General features: G+C 40.2%; 1 non-coding gene across 1 annotated transcript; it reads left to right on the top strand.

Annotated features, from left to right (window-relative positions):
- The first annotated feature begins 348 nt into the window (after positions 1-348).
- Positions 349-455, top strand: LOC145055863 (small nucleolar RNA R71). Its single transcript, XR_013685412.1, has one exon. It is a non-coding gene; the product is annotated as a small nucleolar RNA R71 (small nucleolar RNA).
- The last annotated feature ends 6,383 nt before the right edge of the window (positions 456-6,838 follow it).

The raw sequence follows: 6,838 nt of genomic DNA, 5'->3' as shown, positions 1-6,838 counted from the left end.
CTGTTCCCAGACTCATCCATATTGCAGTCCTTGGTCAAGTGTGGTCCACTGCATCGCTCGCACCCCACTCTTATGGCATGTATCGACTGGTCCATTTGTGTTATCCGGCGATCCATGTTATTTAGCATGGCCATGACAGCTGCAATTTCTTCAGTTTGGGTCCCTCCACCGCCTTTACTTCCGTCTTGCCTCGGGTTATGGTACTCGCGGGAGTGTTTCGCGAATTCTTCGATGAGCTCCTTGACCTCCCTTGGATTTTTCTTTGTCAACGGTCCTTGAGAATCAAGGAGTTGTCTTGTCATTAAATTGACCCCATCATAAAAGATTGACATCTCTTGCTGCACATTTAGGTCATGTTGAGGGCAATTTCTGAGTAAGCCCTTGTACCGCTCCCATGCTTCGTATAGTGACTCCCCCGGTTGTTGCTCAAAGTTGGCTATCGCCTTCTTGAGTTTGGCTATCTTGGATGGCGGGCAGAACTGGTCCAGGAATTGCTCACGCATTTGAGCCCAAGTGGTGATTGTACCTGGTGGGAGTGCTTTTAACCACTCCTTAGCAGCTCCTTTGAAAGTGATGGGAAGCATCCTAAGCAAGACTGTATTTCTTGTGACATTTGGGACATTGAAGTAATCAGCAATGTCGTTGACTTCGTCTAGATGCTTAAAAGCATCCTCATGATCCTTCCCGAAAAATGGGATGTCCTTCAGTGCTGTCAATATGTGTCCCTTTAGTTCGAATGTGGCAGTGGCAGGAATTGCGGGTTGGACTAACCCAGGACCCATGTCATCTCGGATACGTTTTTTGTATGCTCCCATGGACATTTCTTCAATCGCTGCCATCTCGTTCCTTGGCTCGTTCTCGGGTTCACTTGTGTGTTCTTCAAATTCTGGCTCGGTATCGCTTTCGGACTCGGTTTGCACGGGTGTGTGATCCAAATGCTCAAGATTGCTCTTGTGCTTCGCTGGTGAGCTGGACTCTCCTGTCTTATTTCCCGACTTCCAAGAAAAGGTTGACTTCAATTCTTGCAAGGGCGTCTTTTTCTTGTGAAGTGCAGATTCGGGGTCTTCCAGTGGTGGCACCAAGTGTGTGTTTGAGCTTCTGGTCATGAACTCCTGCAACTTGCTAAACTAAAACGTAAAACTGAACTAAAATAAGAAAAACTTGATGTGCTAATTCATGTCAATATTTATATTAGTAATTTAGTTCTATCTTACCAATATTTAACTAATTCATGTCAAACCATGTATGTTCACACATAATTAAACACAGAACCAATTATAGTTGAAAATATGCTATATAAGATTTGTTGTGTAAACGCAATTATGATCACAATTCTCGTTCTCTAGCACAGCTAAACTTTATTTATTCTAATTATTAACTAAGATTGGTCAATCCTAGCTCTAACAATTCAATGTTCACTAAATTATTAGGTAAACAGGTTCATGCAGTTTAATGGTCACTAAGCTACACAGAACATGTAATTAAACAATTAGATAAACAAATATTAACATGCTAGGTCATACAAATCAAACACAAGCAAATTTTCACCAACTAAGCTTAATCCATAATCATATAACTATTCATAAGTTCAAAGCTTCATCTAGCTAAACAAGAGTAGCTAGATTCAGCTGCTCATCATAGTAATTAAACTAACACAGCTAAAACTAATGAAAGACATGTTCTAAAAATAACCTTTACTTCTTTTGGTGTTGAAAACCCTCTTCCAGAGCCTTTATTTCGTTCTTATTCGTCTTCTGGAACTCTTTTTCTTCTGCCAACAGTCCCCCTTTTCGTAATAATCAGGATAACTTATATAAGCCTTAAAAACTCGCGCCACGTCGTGGCCAGATCTCGCCACGTCGTGGGCTTCAAGAAATCCGTATTCTTCAAGGAAATCCTCCGCGTCGCGATGCTTATCTTCTGGAACACCCATGCCACGTCGTGGGCTTCATCGCCACGTCGTGATTTTAGCTCTTATCGTGAATTTATTATTTTCTTGTCTTCCAAGCCTCCCATGTTCCCCATTTTGTCACCTTTGGTCCCTTTCTTCGAAAATCCTTTGTATTGACTGAAAATAACAATTTAAACTCATAAGTATCATTATTCTAAACATATTATCAATTTATTAATAAAATGTACTTAAATACTGCCTAAAAATAAGTGTAAATATGGCAATATCAAGCATCAAAACGAGAATCCACTGATTGTAAGAAAGAAGTGGTCTCGGTTTGGAGCGATGAGCGTACAGCTTCAAACTTAGTGCTCTCATCATGAAGGGACTTAGAAAAGGAGTCCACAGAGGATTGTACCTTAGATGCATTAGTGTCAGCATGAGCTTTCAACGAATCAAGGAAAATCTGAGTTGTGTGAACAACCTCAGTAACCTCTGTTGTGGCCTTTTTACAAGTAGAGGTAGACTCATCAACTGCCTTAGTAGATTTGTCAATGGCCTTTGTATACTGCTCTATGGCAGTCTCCAAAAAGGATTTAAGAACCACACCACCTTAAGCTTTGCTATATTCAAGCAATCGATCTAACTTGTCATTAATGCCCTGTAAATGTTGACTTGTAACAGGAACATCAGCATCATCATCAGTCGGAAGCCTGTAAGGACTGAAGTAGATTGAGTCCAATTCCTCATCTTCTCCCCCAAGAGTAGCACCAGAATCAGTTGAATTGGTTGGTGAATGAGGTTTGGTGATGATAGGAGTTTCCGTTGCAGTGGTAGCCCCCGTATCAGATACATTGACTTCCACTGTGGGTTCAAGAATGGTAGTGGTTGTGGATTCTGTAATGATTGGAGATGATAAAGGAATTGTGGAAAAAGGAACATAAGTAATGGGAGGTGGGGGTGGTAACGTTGTTTCTTGAGTTGTGACAGGTGGAGTAACAATAGGAACAGAAAGAGGAATAGTCTGTTTCGGTGATGGGGGTGGAGTTGGAATTCGGTTGTGATTGGGAGATTCTGTTGGAGTAGGAGAACGGGGATGAGTATTCTCTCTAGGTGAGTCATGATGAACATCTACTTCCTCATTCTCCTCATCGTCATGTTCTGAGCTTGGAGGAGTGGGACTCTTAGACCTGCGAGCCATCTTCTTTATCTTCTTTTTCTTTTGCTGAGAAGAATCCCCTTCATCAGATTTGTGTTTAGTTGACTTGGAGGATTTAGATTTTCGGTTCTCTTTTGGTTCTTTCTTGGAAATCCGCTTCCATCTGTTGTTAGGTTTATCCAATGCATCCAGGCCGGCCTTTTGCTCTGGAGAAAGTACTCTCGGTCCGATAGGAGGAAGTTTCCTATAATCAGCCGTAACATTGCTCTGTTGTGCAACACATCGATACATAGTTTCAAGAATGGATCCATTATGAGGAAACTTTAGTGGATCTGAAAGAATGATCTTCTTCGTGTGGAATATGGTGATAGAAGCAAGTAGAGCATCCTTCATAACTGGAATCTCTAAATAATTAATAGCTTTCCTTGTAATCAGAGTCCAAAATCGTCCACAAGAGACTTCAGAATGCCTCGTCGATGTATGGAGGCTCTGCACCACCTGAGACCAGATTATTGAACCATAATCAAGATTGATTCCGTTGTAAAGTCCGTAAAGAATGGTGAGGAAACCCTTGTTGGTACCGTCTGAACCACCACTTCGTTCTGCTAAACCCTTAATCAGTAGAGTGAGCAGTCCATTCCACTGAGACAGTAAACAAGATTTCTTTACTTTGGTAATTGTAGTGAGCACATCAGTATATCCCATCTCGTACATCATCGAGAATAGCTGATTCGTTGTGATAAAGTCCGGTGAGATTACAGAGGAATTGATGGCAAGATTCAAAATCGAACAAAACTTCACCTTCGAAATCGATGCCTTCTTATCATGGATGACAAAGTAGATGCGTTCTTTGTTTTTGTCATAAGTCGTCGTAGAATAAACCTGTGATAATAGCGACATTGGTATTGCTTCAACCTGGGTTAGGGCTAAAACCAAGGGGGAATACTTCAAACATTCCACTACATGCAGCATATATGAATCATACAAGAACGGATTAAGTTCGATGATCATATTTTGGTTAGGTTTAATGGTGAGCAAGGATGATGATTTCGTTTGATCATGTACTGAAGAAGAAGTCGCCATTGATGAATGAAGAAGGAAGATGAACAGTGTAAACTTGTCGTGAAAGTGTGAGAGAATTTAGTGCTGGTAAAAGACAAATAAAATGAGAAACCCTTTATATACCATTGCCAGGAGAGAGAAAACCATGATGATAATGACGTGATCACTAAAACGTCGCCTGAAAGAGCACGATGTGACAGTGTGGTTACTCCCAGGGATACGTCAGCACGCATGGGTTGAGAGACCGTTCAAATTCACGCGCCTTAATCTTATCTTCAATCATCGTTTGAAATTCCATGGTAACCCCTTATTTGGCTCCACTAAATAAACCAAAATTCAAACCAATCAGTAACCAGAATGTGGGAAAATAGAAATTTTCGTGCATTAGTGAGACAAAGATAAAGAAATAAAGCAAATGTGTATGGGATGTGAGTGATGCCTCATTTTAGACAGAAAGCAGAGGAGTCTGGGCAAGAATCACTTCCTTCAAAGTTAAGAGAGACTTGAAGTGCTTGTGTGTTTTCCCGAAAAATACGATCAACTGTTTGTTAATAAACATTGAAAGGCGTCTTTCAATCATAGGCTTAGGGTAGCTTATCTTCAACCGAACTTCAAGTCTTAACATAAAACCGAATGTTGGAAGAAGTACCTGTGAGATCGATGTGATCTGTTGAACAGGTAAGTTGGATATATTATTTAGTGACAAAAGAGAAAGCAGAAATCTGAAAAAAATAAACAGGATCTCTTTGGCAAGAAATGCCTTGGTAGTAGACAATTTCGTAAAGGACCACTCAAAAATAAAAAGAGATTTCATTAGGTACTCAGTAAGTGCTTGAATAATTAATTCACCGTCAATTCATTATTGGTATTGGATTTTGGGTTTCACTCAACACGTGGTATACGTATCTAAGATCATAAACACGGATGTTGTGTAACCATAAACCTCAGTGGTAAGAACCGAGAGTCTCAAGGGTTACATTGGTGAACCGAGAGTAAATGGAGAATATAAGGGAGGTGGGTAAAGAACGGAAAGTACCTTCTACTAGATAGATATGACAAAGCAGAAAAACTCTTAACTCATTTGAGAAGAGTAAGGTAGCTCTAGACGGAGTAGTTGTGATCAGCCTGATTGGGAAGAAACGATAGGTATAGATCGAATCATTAAGGCTTGCTCAAAGTCGTAGAGGCTTAGGTCAACATGCAGCAGCATGTTTCTAGGGACCCTTAACTAGTTCTTATGGAAATTAAATATAATTGTCATCAAAGGTGACATAATAAGTCACTTCAATCTTTTTGGAGCATTTATTCAACACTCTGTATGCTTTTGATGACAGAGAATAACCCAGAAATATTCCCTCATCAGCTTTGACGTCAAACTTATTTCGGTTCCCTTTAGAGTTGAAAATAAAGCACCTTGAACCGAAGATGTGGAAGAATTTGACATTCGGTTTCCTATTGTTTAATATCTCATATGGAGTTATAGAGAATCTCTTGTTGAGCAAGGACCGATTCTAAGTTTAGCAAGCAGTGGCAATTGCATCTGCCCAGAAGTATAATGGTAAGGAAGCGAAACTGAGCATGGTTCTGGTTGCTTCGCATAACGAACGGTTTCGTCTTTCAACAATCCCATTCTGCTGTGGTGTATAAGGGGCTAAAAAGTTGTGAGTTATCCCCTTATCAGCCAGAAACTCTTCAAAATCTTTGTTCTTGAATTCAAGATCATTGTCACTTCTGATGTTTCTCACCGTCTTCCTTAGTTGTGCTTCCACTTGCTTGATGAATACCTTCAGTTTGGGAGTTGCATCTGATTTCTGTTTAAGAAAGAAAACCCAAGTAAAGTGTGAAAAATCATCTACAATGACAAGTATGTACCTACTTCCACTGATACTCTTTATAGCCGAAGGTCCACACAAGTCAATGTGCAATAGTTCAAGTGCTTCAACTATCTTTGTATTTATGTGTGTGGGTGGCTTTTTCTGCTTCGTTTGCCCATCTCACATGCAGCACATAGATGCTCATTATCAAACTTGAGAAGAGGAAGGCCTCAAACGTGATCACCAAGCACCAATTTGTTGATGTCTTTGAAGTTTACATGCGATAGACGGTGATGCAATAACCAGCTTTCATCAGTGTTTGCCTTTGACAGCAGACAAATAGCTGGTTTCCCTTGAATTGGGTTGAGATTTAGAGGGTACATCTCTCCCTTACGTGCAGATTTCAGCAGAACCTTCTTGGATTGTTTTTCAATTATTTCAGACCCCTCGTCATCAAATTATACCTTCAAACTTGTGCCCATAACTAACTGGGACACGCTGATGAGGTTGTGTTGTAATCCGTCTACATACGCCACCTTTCTGATAGAGAAGTCTTCGTTAGTTATCATGCCATAGCCTTTCATTGTTCCATAGGAATGGTTTCCATACTTCACACTCCCACCATCTTTCAGGCACCGAAACTCCCTAAGTTCTTCTTTCCTTCCTGTCATGTGACGCGAGCAGCCACTGTCTATATATCATTCATCGTCAAACTGCTCGTCACTGATTACCTGCAAATTCAAGCAGATTTAGGAACCCAAAGTTTCTTGGGTCCTGGTGAGTTTTTCACAGAGAAAGGAATAACAGAAGAAATATCAACCAAATATGTTCTTTTTGCTAAAGTGGTTTCATCTTTTCTTTTAATGGTATACACCTTGATTTTATTTTTATCTTCTTTAAATTTTGGTGCAT

This window comes from Lactuca serriola, chromosome 5 (assembly GCF_051521515.1).
Source record: "Lactuca serriola cultivar US96UC23 chromosome 5, Lser_US96UC23_V15, whole genome shotgun sequence".
Lineage (NCBI taxonomy): Eukaryota > Viridiplantae > Streptophyta > Magnoliopsida > Asterales > Asteraceae > Lactuca > Lactuca serriola.
The sequence above is the reverse complement of the archived record's forward strand: the minus strand, read 5'-3'. Positions and strand labels throughout refer to the sequence as shown.